At 39.6% G+C, this 26,471-nt stretch overlaps 1 protein-coding gene and 1 long non-coding RNA gene across 3 annotated transcripts in view; one reads left to right on the forward strand and one right to left on the reverse strand.

Moving 5' to 3' along the window:
* LOC5575982 overlaps positions 1-26,471 on the forward strand; it is a 526,418-nt gene that overhangs the window by 287,113 nt on the left and 212,834 nt on the right. The window lies entirely within an intron of this gene.
* On the reverse strand, positions 2,190-3,728 carry LOC110676802. Its single transcript, XR_002500735.1, has 2 exons — positions 2,389-3,728; positions 2,190-2,327 (listed from the first exon to the last, which is right to left on the reverse strand). It is a non-coding gene; the product is annotated as an uncharacterized LOC110676802 (long non-coding RNA).

A 26,471-nucleotide genomic window follows, 5' to 3' on the forward strand; every position in this document is an offset into this window, starting at 1 on the left:
CGAGAGCATCAATCTTCAAAAATATTGGGGCATATGCGTTAGAATTATTTGATGCTTATGAATGCCAACTAGTGATTTAATTGCAATGCTCACTAGCTACTCCTACTGGCAACATAAAGAACCAACTGAACAGTCATTTTGTAGCCGACGAACAAATGAACAACATTGCCAAAGACACTAGTTTTCTAACTTAACTCAAACTTGAGGTTTGAAATATTTTATGCTCCTCAGCGCCATCTAGTGGCAGTTTTTTTTAGTTACGCCTACATGCAGCTTATAGCCCTTGATTCAATGAGCAACTTTGCTGAAGTAATCATTCTTCCAAATATTCTGTATCTTAAGGTATAGAACGTCATAATAAATATAATAGCTCCATATACAAACATTTTCTAAGCTGGCGGCATCATGCAGTGAAATTCCCAACTAATGTGTACTATGTTGATCCTTTCACTGATGCAAATCTTCCCCAAATAAAGTATGATTTTATATGGAACTTCTTCTGAGATATGAGCGTCCAAAGTTAAAAAAAATCACTGTTTTCGTTTCCACAACGGAATTGTTTTTGGCGATGCAATTTTCAATAACATCTTCTCACGAGGACGGTCATTCCGATCAATATTACCTCGCTGATCATTGCTACCCTGGATTACGGCACTGATATGGCACTATTTTGTATGGAAATGTGAAAATTGGCATAGAATTCTTGTTGGTCGAAAATTAGTGCTATTCCCCTAATTTAGACATGAATTGTTTTCGTTCTGCAGCAAGCTATTCATTTATTTGTGTTTGTTTAAAAGTAAGTTTTACAACTCTCGATACTGTAAGTGTTTTATCCTCAAAATGTGAAATGCTTAAATTGACAAAAATCTTCATTGTTTGGAAGTGATCATAATAGTTGCAAACAATCAGTTCTTGGTCCATATTATGGATCACTAGTTAGAACTTCTAGAATTAAGTATTTAGAATCGAAAGTCAAGACAAACGTTTTCCAAAGGTAAATTTATACTGGACCTAAGCAAACAAGCAATTTTCATGTCATAAAAGTTGAATTTTATCACCTGTGGGAACATATGAATGCTGATGGCATTCTTACAGAAAACGACTATATTATGATAGCCTTGAAATACCAACTCAGTCAAAAATACTAGTATTTTTGACTCAAAGCTATGAACTAATTTACAATGACGTCACGCTGCTTCTTCCACCGGGAAGAAAGCCTTTTACTGCGGGCCGTGTTTACAAAAAATGAACGATTTCGTTGTGCGTTCATCGACTTCATGTTCATCCGGTGAACATTCGTTGTCCGGATGTTGGTCCGGATGTCATTTAATGTAAACATTGCCCGCATTTAGAGCAGAAAAGAAAAAGAAAGTCTAGGATGAAAGAAGACCGTGGATAAGTCCATACTTACCATTGCAAATGATAAACAGCAAATAGTTTTGAGCGAGTTATCGGGTGTTGAATGCCAAAGTGTTCCATAACAGTGTGTGATACGTAACTTTGGGAGCATGGTATTGGTGATGATACAAATCTCCCAAATGGCGGGGACGTACTTGGCCTTCTGTTTTCTGTGACCTGTGATTCACATATACTTCTCAAAATGTTCAAAAAGACATTGTTGATCCCCGGGGTGAACCATTACCACAGCTTTCCATATTTTGTTTGATCCGTTGCCTCTTTGTCATATTACATCCAATTACACAGCGTAACAAAAATAACATGTTGTAACCTGTGGCTACAATTTACTTGCATTTTGGGTGTTTTGCAGTGTGGTGTGTTTTTGTGTCACCCATGTGTCGGATTGTTTTTTTAATTTGTTCACTTGTGTGTATTGGTTGGCAACATATGCACCACTGTGTTGTGTAAATATTTTTAATTCGTTCGTTTTATTATTAATTTTATTTAGAATCTTTAGTCAGTTAGTTTAGAATATAGGTTTTTAAATTGAATATTTTATTTTTCCCCATTTAACCCATCCGAAATTCAAAGTTTGGTTGAAGTACCCTGCTCCAGGCCGCCCTGCCGGGCTGGCGTTTCTTACAATTGGCGCCCAACGTAAATTTCGCGAGAAAATCTGCGATTTTCTCCACTGAGCGAGGGGTACTTCCACCAAAATTTGGATTTTGGGTGGAATGACACAGTGGTAGGACGTTTTTCCACAATCGCGTGGTCGTTTAATTGATTTTAAATTGTTCGTTTTTAAACTAAATCGGTGAACCGTCTCGTCTGCGGAACGAATTGGGACATTTTGGGTCTCTTTGTTCTCAGGGCGGGATTTTTGATTCTTCTGGGCTGATTTGGGGTGACATCTGACTTAATTTGGCAACCTAAAATCATTTTGGAACCGTTAGTAATCATAAATTATTATTTACCGTATTTGTACGTCACTGATCAGTTGGTAAGTCTCAATTTCGTCCATATTTTGAAGACTTTTGTAGTTCATTCATCAAAATGGCACTCCATACTTTGACGTTGGGGGAGTTCAACGTCGCCTATTTTCAATTGCGTGCCGATCATTTAGAACTCGATGAGATCGACTTTGAACTGAACTCCCGTGGTGTTATTATCCCTCCTGAATCGGATCAATCGGGTTCGAAGAGGCGTCGTCGATTGCGGGGATTTTTGTCCATGGAGCAGAGCAGCTCCGAACCTGTCGTCCGTTCGTTTCAAGGGAATGTAGAAACTGAATTGTCCATTTGTAGTGGTAAATTTGAGTCCATGAAGGAGGATTTGGGGTATAGGTGTCCGAACAAGGAAGTTTACCGGAGCAGGCTACTTCACTTGGGTGCCCGGCTCCAAATAGTTAAAAACTACGTCGCAGGGGAGAATAATAAGGCCTTCGTAGATCTTTTGAGCGATGTGGTTGCTCTTCACAACTACCACTTCGCGAATGTGTCGGCGCCGCCCCTAACGCCGATTGAGGAAGATAAGGAAGATGGTGGTGATGATTTGCAAATCCACATTGCCACGGGGACGGATGCTGTGTCGGACGAGAACTCTCAAATTCCAGCCGAAAAAGTATCCAACAGCCATGCCGTAGGTGATATTCGAGATGTCTTGTTTGAAATAAGGGCGGAGATCCAAAAGACACAAGCCCAAATTAAGCTAAGCGAGGCTCGCAGTTCTTCTAGAGTTGATTCCCTGGAAGCTGCAGTGAAAAAGCTCGGTAACGGACTTGTGTCTATCAGCACGATTGCTTCTGAACTTCAGAAAACGAATCGGGATGTGCAAACACTTCGCGTAGCGGTTTCAGAGTTACAGGGCATCGTGAATAGCATAGTCCCTAACGTAAACTCCCAAAGTTTGCCAGTAGAACTGGATGAGATTCGTTTGAGAACAAGTCCAGATCTACCGGATTTGCCCGATTTCGATCCGGCGACGTTAGAAGGCTTAGGCGTTCCAGAGAACTCTTCGAGGCGTTTCTCAATACCTACTAAAGAGTTTGGAATACCAAAACAGTCAAATCAGAAACCTTTCAGCTCCGCCTTTGTTAACAATTCCAGAACTTTTGAGAAGCCCGAGCCGACTCATCCGCCGCAAAATGTGTTTTCGCGTCCTTCTTTTCCAAATCACGTACCTTCTCGTCAGCCTGAGAGTACAGACTCGGTGGAGATCACCGGTTACTATCGGCGGCCCCAACGAGTGGCCGATTGGAAAATCCAAAAATATGCTGGGAACGATGAAGGAACCGGACTCAATGAGTTCCTGGAATCGGTTCACCATTATGCGGAGTCGGAACAAATCTCTGAAGTGGAGTTATTAAATTCAGCCATGCACTTGTTTACCGGTAATGCGCTAGCTTGGTACCAAGCTATGCGGTCTCAAAAGCGGTTTTATAATTGGAACCATCTTGTGTGCGAGTTGAAGGCGAACTTTGTTCACCCGGAACTCGACGCCGCGCTGAGGATGAAGGCATCTCAGCGACGTCAGCAGCGGAACGAATCATTCCAAGATTTCTATCTCGAAATGGAAAAAATCTTCCGTGCTATGACAACGCCGCTAAGTCCTAGCGAGAAGCTGGACATAATAAAACGTAACATGAGAGCCGACTACAAACAGGTTCTAATCTTCAAACCGGTGAACACAGTGGCTGAATTATTGCTCATCGGTAAGACAATCGACGCTTCCAGGACTCCCATCTATCAGAAAGTTTTTGGGAATTCAAGAGAAGTCGCTGCGTTCCTGGAAAACCCTGCCTATAATGGCTCTAAACAGAGCCAGTGGCCGCAGCAAGAGAGCTTCAACGGAAAGGGGAACAAGCCTCGGGTTTTCTACAATAAGAATAACCCACCGGCCTCACCACCGGCTAATAAAACACCTCCAAACCGTTTCCAGGGTACGGGGGGTCTAAACCAAAAGAATCTCCAAGAGAAGACCGGAGCAATTCCGAAAAATACACGGGAACAGGAAGGCGCAATGAGCTTGAGCTTGTTAGTGGACAAACATCGTCCTCCTCAGCCCGGGGTATGTTACAATTGCGGAGTAAAGGGGCATGATCACGATGAGTGCTCCAAGCCCAAGCGCGTCTACTGTATACTGTGTGGCTTCAAAGGATTCGAGACTTCTCAGTGCCCCTACTGCTTAAAAAACGGGATCAGATCCAATTAAAGTCGCAGTTGGAAGCTAAAAAGCGCTCCCTCGAACACCTAGTCATTCCTCCAGAGATTTACGATAGTTTTCGACCAGCTCAATCAGAAGACTACAGCGATCGCATATCCGTTCAAACGATTATCTTCAACAACCCTTCAGACAATCGACCTTTCATTTTGGTCGATGTCTACGGTTGCGAGTTCGCCGCTTTAAGCCCCACGCACAATGTGAGCGGCAGCGCGGTACAGCGGCATGACGGCACGCCCATCTTGATCCACACCCCACTTATCAATCCCATGTTGACTAAATCCTTCTCAACATTGACTCGACAAGCAGAGTGTAGCTCAAGATGGGCCCGCCGTCATGCCGCTGTGCCGCGCTGCCGCTCACATTGTGCGTGGGGCTTTACTCGATAGTGGTAGTTAGTGATCCTTTATAAGAGAGATACGCGGACATTTCATCCGTCAGTTTGGCAACGCTCTTTGTTTTGTTTACCAAAGCTGCGAACACTTGCCGCGCAGCTTGATGCTCGACGGTCGTGCGTGACTTTTTCGTTGCTATGAATGAGTTGTTTACATTGTTGATTTTGATTGATTGAGTTTTGCAACATGAAGTGCATAGTTGAGTTTTGCGTAAATCGTGGTCGTAGAAACACATCGGACAGCAATAAAGTGAGTTTTTTTCGATTCCCCAAAGCCCCCGAGCATCGCACTGCGTGGCTAAAGTTTTGTGGGTTACCGGCGGATTTTCCTCTAGCAGATTCGATGCGGATTTGTAGCGTAAGTTGCAATGAAATTTATCCGATGTTTCTCCCTTATTAATATTAATTGTTTATTACAGTCTCACTTCGATCACTCCCAGTTGTATTACGCAAAAGACGGTGGAAAAATTTTGAAGGTTCATGGGGCTATTCCTGTAATTACGGCATGGAACCGGAACGATCAGTCGTGCGAAAACTTACGAGCACTCAACCCAATTCCGGTAGTTCAAGACGGAAAGCAGTATCCAGCGCACACTTTCCGAAAACCATTTGCTGAACTGTCGTCGATATTGAACACGGTCTTGGAACAGCCGTCCCAAATTGCACCTTCCCAGATAATCACCCCGAGTTATCCTTCATCAAGCAAAAATGGCCTATCGGATACGACGTTTGAATATGATGACAATTTTGGTTCGCAATTTTTTCTCTTGTAGAATGAATACTGTAACTCATCTATATATTTTTTGTTTTGTATTTTATAGACCACCTTCAATCACAGTTTCCGCAATTGCCACTCCGGCCAATGGAACGATTCATCAGTCCAGATAGTTCCAATGAAGACCTAGTTGAAGAAAAAAATGCAATTGCATATGCTTCGAATCCGGAAAACTATCCTTTTCATCCGACATTTGCATATGATGACAGACACGGTAAGCAAGTTTCAATCCATGCAGATATTGAAAAATACAACATAAATTTATCCACAGAACATTTTTTGAATCCTACGATTGAATCTGCGTCTTATCCACCGCAAACCATGAAAATACTTGGAATGTCGAATTTGGGAAATGACGTGTCATCGATAGCACCTATAGCACCATCTGAACAGGACAAGCCTACTCAGCTCTGCATTCTGCAATCAAACCTTGCGGATCAAAAAACCGTTAATGATCGGAGTAAACCCTGCAACACATGTAGTACACTTTACTCCAAATGTGAACAACAAGAACGGTAAGTGGATGAAATGATGGAGATTAAACTGAATGAATGAATGTTAACTTTTTAGAGACATCCAACAATTGCAACACGCCTTAGAAGAACGTGATGTTCAGCAAATTGATTTGAAGCGGAAATATGACGAAATGTGTGATAGATACACTGAACATCCTGCGGAGAAAATATCGAAGCAAATGTTCACCGATGATCAATATCAGCTGCTTTCTGGACATGTTGCGAAAATCGGTAAATGGTCCGACGAGGCAATTACAGAGGGGTTGCGTGCCAGATTCAAAATGAGCCACAATTTGTATGAACGAGAACGTAAGAAGTTGCGACTACCCAGTGCTCGAACATTAAATGAGCGTTTGCAGGATATTCACTTCAAGCCTGGAATACTCGACGAAGTATATCATTTGATGCAATCCAAAATTCCGTTTATGCAGAAAGCGGACTTAGACTGTTCCTTAATATTTGACGAGATGGCCATTGCGCAAGGGCAGGATTACTGTTTGAACAACAAACACTTCTTCGGGAACATTACTCTACCTAATCACACTGGATCGGCCACGCATGTCATGCTATTTATGCTAGTAGGGATTCGACAAAAATGGAAACAAGTAGTTGCCTATCATTTCACCGGTTCATCAATTGAGAGAGGAACTTTGAAGGATATTGTCTTCCAAATCATTCGAAAGTCAGAGGCTATTGGTCTTCGTGTACACGCTGTAGTGAGTGATTGTGGCAGCAACAACAAAAGGCTTTGGAATGATCTAGGTATTCTTCACACAGAGAAAAATGTTCGAATGAATAAACCCCCTTGTCATCCTTGTGATGAAAACCGATCTCTGGAAGTTATCCCAGATTGTGTCCACATTTTCAAAAGTGCTGTCCAAGGCTGGATAAAAAACAGGACAGTGACAGTTCCAGAAGAAGCAACGAAGGAGCATAATCTGTGTTCAAGAATCGCCGATGTAATGCACATTCGTGATTTAGTTCAGCATGAATCAAGATCACGATTAAAAATGGCATCTGGTTTAACTGAATCTGATGTAGATTTTCAAAAATCTCAAAACAACTTTGACAAAATGAAGGTACGATAGACACTCCTTTTTTTTTAAACTATTAATTTGCAAATTTTCCCAATTCTTCACATTTTAGGTTACAAATAGCACTAAATACGTCAACGAAAAAGTGGCAGCTGCTTTGAAAGTCTATGCCGTTGAGGCGAATAGACCGGAGGTACTCACGACGGCATTCTACATTGAAAACCTAGCAAGATGGTTCAAATTGGTTACTGCACGCCAATTCTTACTTGCAATGAGCAAAAAAAATCCTGAGGCATACAAAGGCACACTGGAATTTTTAAACTCATTTAAGGACATCATTCACCAATGCAGAGTTGGTGAAAAACCCCGATGGAAACCGTGGCAAGCTGCTATCATCATGGCCACTGATGCATTATTGCGCCTTCAAGATTTCTTTTTGTCAAACGGATATGACTTTCTGCTCCTTGGTCGTTTTACACAAGATTGCGTGGAAAACATTTTTTCTCAACTCCGTCTCAAGTGTAAAACACCAAGAGCGATTCAAGTTAAAAATAATTTGAAATTGCTAACAATTGGCCAAGTGATGGAAGAAGTAGCAAATACGTCGTATTCATGCATCGAACATGATTGGCTTATTGATTTTTCGGTTAATTTGAAAAGCCTTAAGGCACCCCCGGTATCTGATTTGTATAAAAACAAAGCTTCCGAAGTACTAGAAGTCAATCAGACTAGCTTGCCGACTAATGAACCAGGTCTTGAACCGAAGTTTCAAGAAAGCGAGGAGCAATCAATATACTACATCGCTGGAGTGATTCTGCGTAGATTGCAAGACAAGGGCTCTGTATGCAATGACTGCATCCACAGTAGTACCGATGGAAATCAACATTCGGGAGACTTGACACTCTACACTTCATTGAGGGATTTTAATGGTCATGCTCTTATTTATGTTAACCTGAATAGTTTCATCTTCTTTTCCAAATTGGAAAAAATATTCGCTGATAATATTGATAGACTGATGGCTTCAGAAGAAGACATAAGTAAGCTGCTGTTTGATTTGATGGTTGACGTGAAAGGACAACATTTTGCAACATGTCATGATATGAGGAACAAAATAGTTAAAAGATTTATCTTGTTCAGGTTGCGTGCCAGCATGTCGAAGCCAGATCGACAAAAGAGATATGATAGCAAATCAATGTCAATCACTGACTCAGCGTTATGAATTATATATGTTTGAAACTTGTTCATGCTCTTCGTTGTTAAGTTTAAAAAATGCACAATAAACGAGTAATTACTAGCACAATTTATTTTTATAAGGTAACAAATGTCTCTCGGTAGTGAACAATTCATTTCTAATTCAAGAATTAATTCTAACTTTATCAGGCATTCCTTAGCCGAGTGGTTAGAGTCCGCGGCTGCAAAGCAAAGTCATGCTAAAGGTGTCTGGGATCGATTCCCGGTCGGTCCAGGATCTTTTCCTAATGTAAATTTCCTTGACTTCCCTGGGCATATAGTATTATAGTACCTGCCACACGATATACACATGCGAAAATGGCAACTTTGGCAAAGAAAGCTCTCAGTTAATAACTGTGAAAGTACTAATAAGAACACTAAGCTGAAAAGCAGGCTATGTCCCAATGAGAACGTAATGCTAAGAAAAAGAAGAAGAACACGATATACGAATGTGAAAATTGAATCTTTGGCTGATAAAGCTGTTAATAACTGTGGAAGTGCTCACAAGAACACTAAACTGATAAGCAGGCTCTGTCTCAGTAGGGACGTAATGCCAAGAAGAAGAAGAAGATTATGTTAACTGAATTTGAAAAAATGAAAGCTTTACAAGCAGTCTTTCAGCCAGATATTAAGAAACCTGATATAAAAAGATTCAACATATATACCATATACTTTTTATATCAGATTTGGTATGTAAAAAGCGAAGTTTAAAAAAACTCGTTTAGAATAAAATTAGTTAATTTTTATTGGTTCCAAGACTCATTATATTTTTATTTATTTATAATTCTTGATTTTTTAAATCGATTTAATTTTATTTCGATTACAATACTTCTCAGTCGAAACAATTTCGCCAACGATAAACATGTTCATTTGGCTCACACTTTGACAGTTCTCGCTGCTCGATTGGCTTACAATGGCCGCCTCCGCGAATCTCTCTTATAAAGGATCCCTAGTGGTAGTAACGTCACAATCATGAGCGAACGGCATTTTCGGAAAATGTCACTCTGTCCTTTGAAGAACATGGACCAACCGTGCGAGTTGCGCTCGGCTAATGGTCAACTCATTCCAGTTCTAGGTCAGTGCTATCTCCTTTTCACTTTTAAGGGCATTACAAAGATCGTTTGTACATTAATAGTCGAAGAACTGAGTGTGGAATGTCTTTTGGGTATAGATTTCTGGAAGTCTTTTGGAATCACTCCGGAATTAAAAGACTGTGCTTTGGTGAGTCCCGGTCGTGTCCAGAGTGCTGCGGGAGAAGATACCGCCAAGTCGACACTGTCGGCGTCCCAGGCCACACGGATTGAGCAAGTCAAGAATTTGTTTCAAGGTGTTGAGCCTGGTAAATTAAGCACTACGACTCTCACCGAGCACAGGATTTTGATAAAGGAGGAATTTCGAGACAAAGACCCAGTAATACGATATCCTTATAAGATGAGTCCGAATAAACTCTCAAAAGTCTGGGCAGAGGTCGACAGATGGCGTTCGATGGGTATTATCGAAGAGTCGGATTCGAATTGGTCTCTAAATCTAGTCGCCGTCACGAAACCAGATGACTCGATTCGGCTTTGCTTAGACGCCAGGCCCCTCAATGAGAGAACGGTACGAGATGCTTATCCACTACCACATCCCGGCCGCATACTAGGTAGCTTACCGAAGGCAAAGTACCTATCGACCATTGACCTAAAGGAAGCTTTCCTGCAGGTTCCTCTGGCCAAAGACAGCCGGAAGTATACCGCTTTTAGTGTACCTGGTCGTGGAATGTTTCACTTCACTCGCCTTCCGTTTGGACTCGTTAACAGCCCTGCTACTCTTGCTCGGTTGATGGACCAAGTCCTTGGTCGTGGCAAGCTCGAGCCCTATGTATTCGTCTACCTGGATGACATCATCATCGTTAGCGAATCATTCGAACATCACGTGCAGTTACTCGAAGAGGTGGCCGCATGTCTAAGAAAAGCGAATTTGACAATAAACTTAGAAAAATCCCGTTTTGGTGTACTCCAGCTAAAGTTTCTTGGGTATTTTCTTTCTCGGGAGGGATTGCAAGTCAACCCCGAGAAAATACAACCTATTCTCGACTATGAGAGACCGATCACAATCACCAAATTGCGCCGGTTTTTGGGTAAGTGCGGTTACTACCGCCGATTCATAGATCGCTTCAGCGAGGTGACAGCACCCCTGTCCGATCTACTAAAAACAAAATCCAAGAACATTAGCTGGAACCCAGAAGCAGAAAAAGCCTTCCTTGAAATCAAGGAGCGGTTGGTCACTCCTCCAGTTTTAGTTCCACCGGATTTCTCGAAAGAGTTCATCCTCCAGACGGACGCTAGCGACACAGCAGTTGCAGCCGTGCTCGCACAAAAGCACCAGGACGGGGAAAAAGTAGTAGCGTATTTCTCACATAAGCTGACTACTCCCCAGCGCAATTACCATGCCACCGAGAAGGAAGGTCTGTCAGTAGTATTGGCGGTGGAAAACTTCCGAGGGTACTTAGAAGGTTACCATTTTCGATTAATCACAGACAATTCTGCGATTACTTGGATCATGCAAACGAAGTGGAAAACTGGATCACGTCTGAGTCGTTGGAGTTTAGAACTTCAACTGTACGACATGACAATCGAGCATCGAAAAGGCAAAGACAACATCGTCCCGGATGCATTGTCCCGTGCCGTAGCCGAAGTCTCCGCAGTCACCAAGTCGGATTGGTACTGCAATCTCCGATCCAAGGTAATCGAAAATCCAGATGCGTATTGTGATTTCAAAGTCGAAGATGATCAACTTTTTAAATACGTGAAAGCCGAGGAAACTCCCAGTGACTCACGATTCAATTGGAAACTTGTTCCAGCACCAGAGTGCCGCCTTGAAATCATTGAGAAAACTCATGAAAACCTTCTCCATGTCGGGTTAGAGAAAACTCTACATGAGATCAAGCTTCGATATTTCTGGCCGAAAATGGCCACTCAAACAAGGGCCTTTCTTCAAAAGTGTGGAACGTGCAAGGAAATAAAAGCTCCGTTCGTTCCCGTTCAACCTGAACTTGGTCAGGCTCGAACATCAAATTCACCCTGGAGGATGATTTCGGTGGACTATATTGGCCCACTTCCCAGAAGCAAACACGGATACCAACATTTACTCGTAGTACTAGATGTGTACAGCAAGTACGTGATGCTGGTCCCCGTGCGGAAAATTTCAAGTAACTCCCTTTGCACAATTCTTCGGGAGCAGTGGTTTAACCGCCACGGAAGTCCGGAGATTCTCCTGAGCGACAACGCTGCCACGTTCACCTCGAAGGAATTCGGCCAGTTCCTAAAAGAAAACAAAGTTAAACACTGGCTAAACGCGAAATACCACTCGCAGGCAAACCCAGTAGAACGAGTGAATCGCTCCATCAACGCTGCAATCCGTGCTTACGCACGCAGTGATCAACGGAATTGGGATCTGCACATCTCAGATGTAGAGCGGGTTCTCAATACCACCATCCATTCGTCTATCGGATTCACTCCCTACTTTGTTGTTCACGGGTGTGAAATGACCAATAGCGAAGATTTCAGCGGGAACTTCGGCGAAATGGAGGATGACCTGAAAGTAAGACATCAACGAATATCATTAATCAAGGGGATTGTGGACAAAAATCTTAAAAAGGCTAATGAAAGCGTCCGTCATCAATATAATCTGCGACACCGCAAGTTCGCCAAACTTTTCGAGGTAGGGCAACTGGTGTATCGTCGCAATACCAAACAATCAGACGCAGTTGCCGGATATAACGCTAAATTAGGGTCCCAATACCTACCAGCTAAAGTACTCCGTCGCCGGGGGGCTTCTTCCTATGAGCTGGTTGACCTCGACGGTAAAAATATCGGATTTTGGCCGGCAAATCTCATCAAACCAGCGTGAAGGTGGTTCGTTTATTGCCCTTCGAACCCAATACATCGAGTTCACTAGGTTGCTCACTTGGGAGCCTCCGAACATCGAGGGCTAGGGGGCAGTTATCGCCTAGATGCGCCGCTGGTAATCATCTTCTTTCTCCTTATCGAGAGTCGGCCTCTTCGGACATCTCTATCGGTGTCTTAGTCAAGATAGGAAACCATCGCCTACTCCATTGGCGGTTCGTGGGAAAACCTTTTGTTCCATGGTATCTCGCAAGTAGCACCGATAGGCTCCAATATCCTCTTCTTTAGTGGGGAGGAAGACCTGCAACACCCACGCATTGCTGTAGTCCAGCCAAATTATGCACTTCCTCCTCACGGGATTATCACCTCCAATCCCTTCTTATAAAGGGGAAATTATCTATTTCCTAAATCCCTTCCGTTGGAAGGACTCAATCACTACTACCGTGGGTGGTTTTCGTTCGGAAGAAAACCACCAAAACCCACGGAAATCCGTAAAAATGTGACAATCTCAACCATGACGGCGCGTTGTGTTGTGGTTTACTTTTGCTTTCTCATCCCTCTACCGCAATCGTAGGACGACGTCATGAAAGGGAACCATAAACCGCTGTACCCGCTGTACCTTGATGACAGCGAAGGCGCGGAGGTAGCCCGCATTAATGTTGTCTTGTTTCGATCCATTCTTGTAGGAGGTCATTTATGTATGCGCCCCGTACACTGTGTGTAATTTCCATGTTAATTTCCCGTGCATAGATAATAACACCATTTTAACCTGTTTTTATATTTATTTGTTCATTCGTATTTTAATCTGTTGGAATCAGTGAAATTCGACTGATTCTGTAGGGAATCAGCTTGTAATGGACTTGTTTTCACATTCGGTGTCTTGCTCAAGTATTTCTGTGACAAGAAATATTTGATGCCCAAAAGACAATACCTTGCGTCCTTGTTGTCCCGTTGTTTTGGTATTTTGTAGGCTGTGTGTGAGTCACCATTATGTATGACAGTAAATGTTGTGTGAGTGAATGAAAATGAATGAGTGTGATTATGAATTGGCGGGGTTTCATTCAAATTGTCGTAGTTGATCGTGTGCACGTGTAGGCCAATGAGTGAGATGAATGAATGACATGATTTGGATGAATGTGGATTGAATTGAAACCCCATCTGCTTGGTGTGTATAAATATCGTCACAATAGACAGGAAGTACGTCGAAAAAAAAAACACGACAACTGTTCCTCTGCTATGTTTAACAATCCTTGACCGGAGACTAGCAGGGTTTTAGGAAGTCAGGTTATTTTGGATGTTATTCTGAATTGGTCTGGGGGAGTTGGGAATCTTTAGCTCTCCCATTGAGAACCGGATGTGTCAAGGGTGGTCTGGTGCCGTTAATAGCGACGGGTCCCAGTCCTTGTCTGTAGACAAAACCATGGGACGGTGTATTGATTTAGTCCATTGTTCGGTCGTTCCCTGATTATGTACTTGTTTATTTATTTCAAATTGTGGAAGAAGTCTTGTTTTTGGCTAGGTTAGGCAGTTTTATTTCCATTTATTTATTTATTTATTCTTTTAATTCGTTATTTATTATCATTGTTATCGGTGTTAGGGTTTAGATTAGCTAAAAAAAAAATGTTGCCAATTTTTTTTTTCCTCGGTGTGGGCGAGATTGTAACCTGTGGCTACAATTTACTTGCATTTTGGGTGTTTTGCAGTGTGGTGTGTTTTTGTGTCACCCATGTGTCGGATTGTTTTTTTAATTTGTTCACTTGTGTGTATTGGTTGGCAACATATGCACCACTGTGTTGTGTAAATATTTTTAATTCGTTCGTTTTATTATTAATTTTATTTAGAATCTTTAGTCAGTTAGTTTAGAATATAGGTTTTTAAATTGAATATTTTATTTTTCCCCATTTAACCCACCCGAAATTCAAAGTTTGGTTGAAGTACCCTGCTCCAGGCCGCCCTGCCGGGCTGGCGTTTCTTACAATGTTTGCGTGTCTCAAGGACCAAATTATGTGTCTCTAGTAGATTTGGGGTTGCTGAATCTGTTGCCATTTTCAGAAATGTTCCAGCACGTCACAATTTTAGCTACAGGTCGCCAAAATTGTATAAAACATTGATTTTATCGATGTTTACATAAAATTTAAAGTATAAATTATCAAACTTTTTTGTGATCTTATCCAACAAAAATGCGATTTTGCATTTAAACTTTCATTTTAGGCATAATTTGGTTGAAATCGCACGACTAAATTTAGATTAAACTGATTTTTTCAACATGCTTGCTGTCTCCATACAAAATTCGTCGTTTCTTTTATATGGGAAAATACGAAACTTTTTTAAACATCAAAAAATAACTACCGCAGTGTTATCAATGAAAAAACCTTGAGGCATCTGCTCAATTGTGAGCCGACTGGTATTCTCTAGAAAAATAGCGTTAAGGAGTGTAGCGAAAAGTTGTCGCAAACTTTCAAAACAGTCTCAAAAATAATGGGTTGAACCTTCAAACAATGATTTGATCAGAAATACTTTACAATGTATTTAAAAATGATGATGCGGTGATATTATTTCAAGAAAGTTGAATTTGCATGATAATTTTGCAAATTACTAACAGATGTCGATGAAAATCTTGCACACCTCTGAAAAAATTGATATGTTAATAAATGTGTTAAATTTTAAGAAAAAAATATTTTTGTTTATGCTAATATATTCTGTGCCACAACTCTCATGACATTGTGTAAACAATATTTTGAAAAATTCATTAACAAGCATTTAAGAGCAAATACAAAAATCGAAAAAAGCCGATTTTTAAGGACCTCGTTTTTTGATTTTTTCTTTCTTCACGTTAATGCTAATATCAAATGATTGTAATGAATAAAAAAATGTTTTTTGATTGGAAAAGTTTCTTTGCATATTTATGAAGTCACGTAAGCAAAAAATGTTACTCTATATAATTACAGCTGTATATGACAGAGCTTCAAAAGTTGATTAAACAAAAGTGACTTTCTAAAATCGACCTTGTTCCAATTATTGAGCTTTTTTAGAGCAATAATTTATTTTTTTGAATTTCTTTTTACGTGCTGTGTGAAGTAAACATATTTTCCAATAAGCTTTTCATCCTATTTTGTTTGATATACATTTTGTTCAATACAAATCATCGAATCTTCAGGAGACACTTCAAAAATGTAATTTTGTGCAAGATTTTATTTTTCATGCTTTATAAACCTTGTTGTATTTATATTAAGACTGCATATTATTCAATATTTTTTTAGCTGCTTCAATTTTTGATGACATGATGAAGATTTGCGTGAAAAAAAGCTTTCAAAAAGATGAACTATGCTCTGAGATATACCGTTTTAAATGTTTGCGACTACTTTTCGATACACTCCTTACCCATAGATTCGATGTAATCGATATTCCGAATTCAAAGAAGGACATGCTCATCGTAAAATACCAAATGATAGCCAAATATTTGAATACGACGACGTTGCGTCTTTGCGAAATCACCAGAGCCTAGCAGTTGCCCGTCATTCCATGGGCCAGTCTGGCCGTTTCGGTGTAGTGGAACTAGGTGTAAAATGCGCTATCGAGGTAAAACACGCCACCTCAATATCCTACAAGATAAAAGATAGTTTAATCAAATCTGATCATTTCATACGATACCTTTATGATTTTGAAAACAATCCAATTTGTACATAGAAAAAAATCAAAAACGGTTTTGGCAACATTGGGAGTAAATGACGTGGGGCAAAAAGGGATAGGGGGCATATTACCCCGTCTCACCTTATGTACAGCACGGACTGTCGTCATCATTTTGATCGTCCTCGTGCCGATAAATTCGAACCAAAAACGTTTGTAAGGAGCCAACCGGCGGTGCACGACTGACTGGAGACTGCGGGTATTCCTCTGCTGATGTAATCATGCTGAGTGAAGTGTCCTTTGCGTGCAGCAAACAAGACACCATCTGCCCCACTGTTGCTCACGAACTCGGAAAACCACCATAACCTTCAGCAATGGAAAACGTCCTCGAAGAGGTCCTATACGTGAATGCGTCTTTTCGTGTGATGACCGAGCGAAAGAAAAATGTTTGACTTTCAAAGAAGTTTAATGTTTGCCTCGGCGCAGACGTCGGTATGGATTTGAATGTTAGAAAATGGTACTTATCCCAAATGTTCCACACGGTTAACGTCATCGACTTGCACAACTAGAAATGGACTCGCAGAAAGTTCGAGGACGGCGATTCAAAGAGAAAAAAAAGGCTCACGATATCCAATTTTACAGCTGACTGCACACCGGCACGTTTTGATCGGGTTCATGGGCGATGGCAGGATTTACATCGGGAGGGCAATAGATTTCAATTTCTTCCCTTCCGTTACCTTTCTCTGGCTACACCCATGATCGGGTTCAGTCGATTTCGACACGTCACCGGAATGAGATTAGTTTCTTTATCGATTAGGATGTGAAATTTTATTATGTCACTGTAGAAAAGATTCTGTAGAAGCGGCTTTTGGTACCGGGGAAATAGATTGAATTGGACATTGCTCTTCGTTTTTTCCCTTATGCCAGGAAGAACATTGATAGAATTTTCAATTCAATAAAAAAAACAAGGTTTGCTTTCTCTCTGCTTCACATTTTCACATTTTGTGACTACAAAGCATTTTGATGATACATTTTAATTTGCTTGTTGTTAAAACATTACATACCATCGAGATTGCTATTTCATCGAGAGAAAATATTTTCTTTATTTTTCGGATTATGATTCTAATTTTTCTTACCATTCAAATTATCGTGATGAAAGCATTTGCTTCCGATACCGTCCTTTCGAAGGCATAAAACCCATAGAAGCTCTAAACTATCCAAAGAAAATAAACCTCAACGAAAATGCGACGCATAACCAGCGGAAGCCAATCGATAAAATGTGAAAGAAAAACAAACAGCCAGCACAAGGTTCCGACACTTTTTTTTACCCACACTCCCGTGTGCGCGCCAATTAATTGCAGCAATTTCCAAACTTCTCACACTTTGCGCCGCTTCTTGACTTTCAGAAGGAGGAATGTGGGGAAAATATGGGAGACTTGATACCCATTTCATAATGCGGCTGTAACTCTGCAGGAAAATCATAATTTGACAAGATTTCTGCACAGGGTCTCAAGTTGAAATGTTTTGCAAGATTATACATTACGAAATGGTTTTAAATTGCGTTAAAAGTATTGGTTGAGAGCCTAAATCTTCCAAATAAAATTACAATGAACAAAAACATATTTAATATTAGAGAATGGGTCTTCCTTAGCTGAGTGGCCCTCCTTAGCAATGCCATACTGAAGGTGTCTGGGTTCAATCCCCGGACGGCCCAGGATCTTTTCATAATGGAAGTTTTCTTTACTTCCCTGGGCATAGAGTATCATCGTACTTGAAACACGATATACGAATGCAAAAATGGCTACTTTGATAAGAAAAGCCACATGTGGAAGTGCTTATTTAACACTAAGCTAAGAAACAGGCTCTGTCTCAGTGAGGACGTAATGCCAAGATGAAAAATAAGAAGAAAAAGAAAAAACTTAAGTTTTGCGTTGGATTTAATTTATTTTAAATCTTCAAAGTCTGAAAATATGAAACGATTTGTTAAAATATTCGTAAAATTATTAAGTTTTATTTAAGCCGTTCAATAGATCTCTGTTGAATTGTTGTAGATTCCGAGAAAATATGTCTTTGCGGAGATCAACTGTAACCAGTCTCTCCTACGGTTTCTGCCAGTTTGGCATCAGAAGCAGACCGGACGACCGATTGACTTTGAGTTGTTTTCCATTGGCACGTCCGACGGGAACTTCATCATGCGTGCCTGCGTGGGTTTGATTTTCTGACTGGGTTGTGATTGTGAAACATCACTGACGAAGTACTACGAAAAAGGCAGTACAAATTGGGAAAGTTTCTGAACGATTTGCTTTGCGGACCGAAGATGCTCCATTTAATTATATTTATCAACTTTGTTACGGTTCATTACAGTGCATTCTTTCAAAAAAATCTTTAAGGACTCTTTTATTAATTCCTCTAGTGATACACTTAACAATTTCTTCAGGAACGGCTTCAGAAACCCATTCAAACAATCGTATTTAAATTTCTCATAGTAATCATAATTGGATACTTGCAGTTTTTTTTCAGGAAACCAGAAGTTAGTGTAGAAAGAATTTACGGATTTTTGGAAATCATTTCCAGATTCCCTTTATAGTATCCAGCTAAGTTCAAGAGCGTAGCCAGGATTTCTGGAAATTTATGCAAAACGATTATTTTTGAAACCCACAGTTTGAGACAATTTGAATTATGACTCAGACTTGCTCAGAGCACTCTCTCATCACCATTCGTTTTAGATCAACCCGAACTTAAAGGCACACACTATAGAATGTAGATCATCAGCCAGTTAGTTATCTCCCAATCGACCGTGCGCGTAGACCTATTGTCGTTCTATTGCGACCGCGTTTGATGAAGCAATAGATATCTATTTGATTGAACAAGGCCGGTTTATTACTTTAAAATAGAGTGTCGTTTAATTGCTTAATTGCCGCGTTCAGTCCAAGCTCCGAAATCCAGATACAGTTCATTTCTGTCGAAACAACCACCAATATACTTTTCGACCAATTTTGCATGGGCTAACATGTAAGTAATATTCATCTTATGTATTGGGAAGTTAAAGATAGTTAACGTTAGCGATAGCGTTAGAGTAGTTACGGTATACTTCGTAGATTGGATACTAGCAATATTTATGTTTTTATTTTGATAATCTCATCTAGACTACTTTCAAGAACAAAGCTTGGGAGTGAGCCTTGATCCAATCTTAAACAAGAGTATCAAAACCATAAATATAACTATTCCCGGCCACACCCATCTTAACCGTAACTTGGGATAGGGAAAGGAAATGTTGATGTAGCACTTACTTAACGAGAGGCCTTCGACTCAGTGACACCCTCATAAGTGCTACGGAGTTGGGGGTTGGGAGGGATATTAGGTCAGGATTCGCCTGAAAAGCTGGCGATAACCCCAGAGTATGTGATGTTTAATTGTTTTGTTTTTAAGTTAATCTTTTTAATGCCGGCAATCAGAAGAAAGCAAAATGTTTTTATTTATAGTTTAAACAATATTATACCGCAACGAAAAAAAAACCGATCACGCGTTGAACGGTAGTATCTTTCTGCTCGCCAAAAACATCGTATGAGCACCTACAACGGATGGACAACTTCACGACAAGTGACTGGTCGAAAAAGCAATTGTACAAATAAACCGCACAAAAAAAACGAAACACCGTCAGTTTTGTTTACCGAAAAATTATGGCGCACTCTGAAAATCTAATATTCGTAACATCCAGAACAAGTTATGGTTTTTATTATACCGGAACGAACTCACCAAATTCCTGTAGTCTCCTGAAAAATGTGTCCGCCGGTTCCGCTTCCTCCGAAAACGGCACTGTCTGCTCCGCTAAGGCTAAACTGAGCTTTAAATATTCCTATTCTTCCATCGGTTTACAAACTAAACTTAGAAACAGGCAAAATTAAATCCGGGTGGCGTAGTACCACCGAACCACCAGCGGAATTATGTACACTCAGAAATAAAAATAGTCACAGAATTACTTAAGTTTATGCATCAATGACTACTTTCTATCTGCCTCTCTTTCATTCTGCAGTGAATTTTCACACTAACTGTCATTTCAGGTGAATTGACAAATAGGAATAAAATTTCCTGCAGGATGAAAGGGAGGCAGATAGAAAATAGTCATAAATTACTAAAGTTTATTCATTCTGTGACTATCCGTTTTCCTGTGTGAAGGTACGCCGAACGCGAAAAAAAAACGTGACAGCAGTTCAAAACACAAACGTTCGCGGCACGGCCTACTGCGATCCTCTGTTCTTCACGAAGCACTACCCAGCTAGACGCTGCAAAACAGGAAAAAAAATCTCCGGCGACGAAAACACGCGCGAAACCGTGAGCAAAATCTATCGGACGACGCAAAACCGAACTGTCCTGCTTGAGCTTCACGAAGCACTACCCAGCAAGACGCTCCAAAACAGGGAAAAAAATTCTTCGGCGACGAAAACACGCGCGAAACCGTGAAATTGGGAAGTTTAAGATAGTTTTGTACTGCCCATAACTGCAAAACAGTCACATTCGACATTTTTCACAAAATGGAGTTAATACCATGGAGAGTCATCAAATGATAAATACTTTCGATCAACTTACTGAAATCTGTGAGATTGTTCTAGAAAATTCGAAAAAAAAATACTAAGTTGTTTTGTCACATTGGTGGTTTTAACCGCATAACAATCACATTGAGATTATAAATGGGCCTCGTAATGTGATAGCCATAAAATTTCTATCAGAATTATTTTCTGACAATTCACCTAGTATACGATTTGAGTTGTGCAAAATATCAGCCTCAAATTAGCACTTTTGAGTTCCTGGTAATTTTTAGAAATTTTAGTTTCTTCCCATACTGCCATAAAATGCAAACTTGGTATTCCATTTACTCAATGCCTACTTTTGTCGAATGTTACAAATATGCAGTTATGGGCAGTGTACGAATGTGACGTTCTTGCAAATAAAAAACCTCTATGAGCAAAAACTTCCCGCAGACCATGGTATGGCAATATTTTTCAGTTACCCTCTGATATTTTCAAACTTTATATAAGAACAGTGTGCTACATTCATCCATCGTGATAAAATTTATATCAAATGTCAGAAAACTGCTATAAAAATGGTGTCCCAAACAAGGTTCGTTTTGGTTTTTATACTATGCCATATAAAATCACATAAACTCTACGAAAGATGATCATTGGAAGCAAATCTGATCATGTCGAAAACACGAATCTTCTCAGAATTATCATCAGAATCTTCTCAAAAATCACTTCAAAATCTTTCCAGGACTCTCATCAAAGTGTTTTCAGGATTCTCATCAGAATCTTTCCAGGATAATAACCGAAATCCTTCCATGAATGTAATCAGAATCTTTCCATGATTGTATTGCATCGTTTTGCTCTCAAATCTTCCTGAATTCTGATCAGAATCCATCCTGAATTTTAATCAGAATCCTTCCAGCGCTTTTATTAGAATCCTTTCTGATTTCTGATAAGAATCCTTTCGGTATTATCATCAACATCCCTCCAGGCTTGAGCTTGAGCTTCAGCTTGATTGGCCGCCCGTGGATGCTACTCCAGTATCGCCAGATCAGCTGTACTTCCACAAGGAACCAACCAAATGACTGCTTGGGACTAACAGGCATCCTCAGTGTATAAGTGCTGGTGATCTTTTATTTTTAGCGACAATGGTGCCTGCCACGTCAGAATGCAGACCAATGTGGGGAAGGGGGAGGGATTGATGATGCATTATACTGGCTCCCACGTAGACCGTATATACCACTGCATCTACGCCAGTACATGCGGGAGTGTATGGATTGGGGGAAAGGCATTGCAGAGAGGTTTGCTTTTGTGGTTAGCAGGCGTAAGGAAAGGCATGCGCGTGGAAGAATGGAAGCGTTAGGTAAACGGTTTCTTGTCCGTCTCTGGTTCTAGCGTTTGCTATGAACGAATAGTTCGAGTGTGATATATTTAGAATGGAAGATAGAAGCAAATGAAAGATATACAACTACAAAGTACGAGGAAAGGGACGGGCCTGGGATTGAACCCATGACCTTCTGCTTATGGAACAGAAGCGGTAGCCATCAGACCACCAATCCCGTCTTCATCATCAACATCCCTCCAGGAGAGAAAAACCTCCAGGATTCCCACCAAAATCTTTCCAGAATTCTTATCATATGTAGTCTTTCCAGAATTTGCATCAAAACCATCTAGGATTGGCATCACCTTGCACGGCTCTCATCAGAAACCAGGATTATCACCAGAATCCTTCCATGATTATCTTCGATATTCGTCAGGGTCCTCATCAGAATACCTTTGAGATTCTCTTCAGAAACGTTCTAGGCATCACATCAGAATGCTTCCAGGATTCTAATCGGAAACCTTCTGTTATTGTTACCAGACATCTTCCAGGATTTTCATCAGAAACCATCAGAAGCCTTCTTGAGATATCATCGAAAACCTTCTAGGATTCTTATTCGAATCTTTCCAGGATTCTTACCAGCTTGCTTCCAGGGTTCTCAGTAGAATTCTTCTAGGCTATTCACAAGAATTCTTTCAGTATTTCTCGAATTTCAAAAACAAAACATTGATCTTCCGATAAAGAGGATTTTTTATGATTTGCATAATGTGTATTTACCATTTATTTTTTTTATTTACATCGTTGAAGCGCCCACACAGTTGCCGGTTTGTAGTAAGGTTTTTAAGAGTTCCCTTACTACGGCCAGCACCAGCATCTACGCGTAAGCGGTGTGCACCGCCCTCTACCCGGCGGAACAAAGGATTAGGTCCAGTCACAACATTATTGTTAGTTTTTAGAGGGCAGCAGATTTTCTTGAGCGTTTCGAAGAATGAGTTTGACATCTTGATAAGGATAGCAAACAAACAATGGAGCAAGCCATGAATTGCAAATTTGCTGAGTGTACATTTCAATGCATTTAAATGCATGACATTTATCAAATGCATCCGAAGTGATTCGCCCCTTGGTATTTACTCTTGATAAAACTAAAACCAGATTTGCTTCTATAAAGTCAAAATATATGACCAAAACAATGCAACTAAGCTGTCCACGTCTTTTCAGGATTGAAAGGTATCGATGCAAAATAAATACTTTCGTGGAAATTAGTAGATACAATATTGTTGATGTGTCAATACTCCTGTCATCAGAAAATCGTTCTCTTTCTCTCCTTCGAGAAATCTGAAAACAATGGTGCCAATACCTGTCAAAGTTGACATGTACTGGCACCATTGTTTTCAAGTTTTGTTGAAGAGCTAAAGAGAAAGTATTTCGTCGTGAAATGCCTAATGTAAAAAGACTCCTCCTCAATCACACTAGATAGAAACATATTACAGTAGTTTCTCGATTATAGCTAAGTATGCTGTTTCGCTCAAGAAAAGTAAAGAAATTCCTTGACTGAAAGGGTCAAGAAATTTCCTACAGAGAGCCCCCTTTGAAGTGACATTTCTTCTCAACTGCGTACTGCGATCAGAAAAAAGTGATTTTCTTGACCATTTCTTGGGAGAAATTTTCAACGCATCGAGATAGGCGATTCCTTTTCTTGTCAGTAGCAAACCGGCCTTATATCACGGATCAACAAATTTTTGGCAAGTACTGAAGCGTCAATCCAATGCACAGCTCATAATAAGTAGATTAACCAAACAATTATTGATAATTTGCAGGTTATCGTTCAATGTAAAATGTATGAAAATCATACAATCATCGAAATGGAAACCATGCTTAAATCGATCGTGATATAATAAGCCGAGAAAAAATTGAGCAGTGATGTGATCGAGAAGCTACTGTATATGGGTTTCCTGTTTTGTTCAAAAAATATAATTTTTCACCGCCTTGCAATTTAAAGCTGAGAAAAAATTCAAACGAAATTTTAAAGATTAATTGAAGCGAAAAATAAACTTTTATACTATCAAACAGTTCACTCACAATACACATTTCATACTTTTTGATGAAATTTGCTTATTTTTCGTCGGCTTTGCTTCGTGTACATATTATGTCTCGTATTCCCCTACAGCTATTATTGGCTCAAAACGTTATCTTATTGTTCTCTCCAATGTTCATCCTGGATTATTTTTTATGAAATCCTTTCAAAAACCTGAAAATTGTTGAGGGACCTGAGGAAATCAATTCAGATACTATTAGCATTTCTACTTTTTAAAAAATTTTGAAGAAAAATGTCTAAATGATAGACAGATCATACCGTTTTGTCTCAAATTCCGAACATGGCTCATATTCCAAACAGAGGCATTTTCAGAGGCAAGAATAGATATTTTTCAATTTTCAACTGATGAACACTTGAATTTTTGAAGAATAGATCATCCTGTAAAGAAATTTGAGTGGTTTTCTGGAAAAATAGCAAGAAAAGTCGAATGTTTGGAATATAAGTCATGTACGGAATTAAAGACAAAACCCTTCAACATTTGGGGCAAAAATTCGCAGTGGTTTTTTTTTTCAGCTCACGCAACTCAAATCTGTGAACAGCTGACCTCAAAAGTACAAACCCATACAGTGTTGCCAGGTTTGTTCTTTTGAGGTCAGCTGCTCACAGATTTTTTTAGCCCATTTATGAGGATATATATGAGGATAATCAAAACGTAAAAATCTTCAGCTACATCCCCCAAATCACCCTTAAAAAGAAAAATATCCAGAAAGCCATTCAAAATTTCTGCAGGATTCATCTAAAGCTTCCTATAGAAATTTTACTAGACGGAACCGACTCATTGCAAGAAGTGAACGAAGGGTTTGTCAAGAAAATCTTACTAGAATTCCGTCATTTCTATGCTGTTTTTTTTTTGTTTCAAATATTTACCAAGTAATTGTAACGAATAATCTTTTATAAATTACTCTAAGAATTCTTTTAAAAACTTCTTTTGTATTTATCAGTAATCATTTCTGAGATTTGTGCTGGGCTCATTCGGAAAACACTATAGGAACTCTTCCGAGGAATCCTTAAATAATTCTCCAGAGGTATTTTTGCATATTTACCACTAGGATATGATACAGGAATTTCACAAGCAACACTTAGTGATTTGATCTCTCTAATCATTCTTGAGAGAATTCTACCACATGTTTTACGCGCTTTTTTCTCAGATTGCGCTAGGAATCAAGATTTTCAGAAATATTCACGATATATGTTTGAGCAATATCTGCAAGAAAACCTCTACAATTTTCTCCAGACATCAAGATTTCCTCTAAAGGGATCTCTATGTGTTTCATAAGAATCTCTCCAGTAGTTTTCAAAAATAAATGCTTAAGAAAATATTGGAATGATCTTTGGTATACAGTCAACCAGAATGTACAATCCCGTGCAAAAGTTTGGGTTCACCCCTTCAAAAATATACAAAAATGTTCTGTCCATATCTCTGTGATTACACGTTCAATTAAAACTCTTTAAGCCAAATTCGAAAGACAAAGAGTTATTCTCACTTCGTATGTATTTTTCCAAATACATTTTTTAATTTTGTATACTAAATTTTAACTTAAAGTAGTGACATTTTTCGAAAAACTTACTGAAAAATCATATCTAATTTCCTCAGCATTGAATCGACCAATATTTTAAATCAAAGTTACATTAGAATCGTAATCTTATATTCTTTGAAGAGACTCCACGAAATTTCGGTGGAAAAATCTGAAAGGTATTCAAAATCAATGAAACAGTCAGTCAGGTCATCGTGCAAAAGTTTGGGTTCACCTGAGTCGCTCATATTTTTTGTCAATATCTCTGCCATTTTTCAACCGATTTTAATATTTTAAAGCGAACAATCTGTAATTTATTCGTTTACCGAACTGATCACCGATCAATCAGCTGTTGAGATTTCGGTAAATAGATTACTGAACTCGGTGATTTGATCTAAGTGTGTGAATAAAAATCCTTCATAATATGTGGTACGTACTACTTTCGAACATGAGCGTTTACTACGGGTCATAGAAAGATCCTTACCGACACAACAAAAATTATTAGCGTAATCCAGTAGAAATTTACCAACGTTCAAAAGATTTAAACTAGAATTAAATATTTTCTTTGAAATCCCAATGAAACTGGAGATCAACGCAATTTCAAAAGTTTTTATAAGAATTCCAAAGATTCGGACAATAATTTTCAGGAATTCCACTGAAATCTCATAGGTTCTTAAAGAAATATCGTCTTAAAGATATCCGAATAATTCGAAATGACTAATAATCAAATCATATACCGGATTCCTAATATTCGCGCAAAAGTCCCAAAGTGACGTTTAAAATCGTAGAATTATTAAAACAAATCCAGAATGCCTATCGGAATCCCAGAATTCCTACAGAGATTCCGAAATTCAGAAGGAAATCAAAGAATCTGGGATGTCAGAATTCTCCCGTAAAATTCAGAATTTACAAAGAAATTCCAAATTCCTACGGTAATTTCAA

This window comes from Aedes aegypti, chromosome 2 (genome assembly GCF_002204515.2).
Source record: "Aedes aegypti strain LVP_AGWG chromosome 2, AaegL5.0 Primary Assembly, whole genome shotgun sequence".
NCBI lineage: Eukaryota > Metazoa > Arthropoda > Insecta > Diptera > Culicidae > Aedes > Aedes aegypti.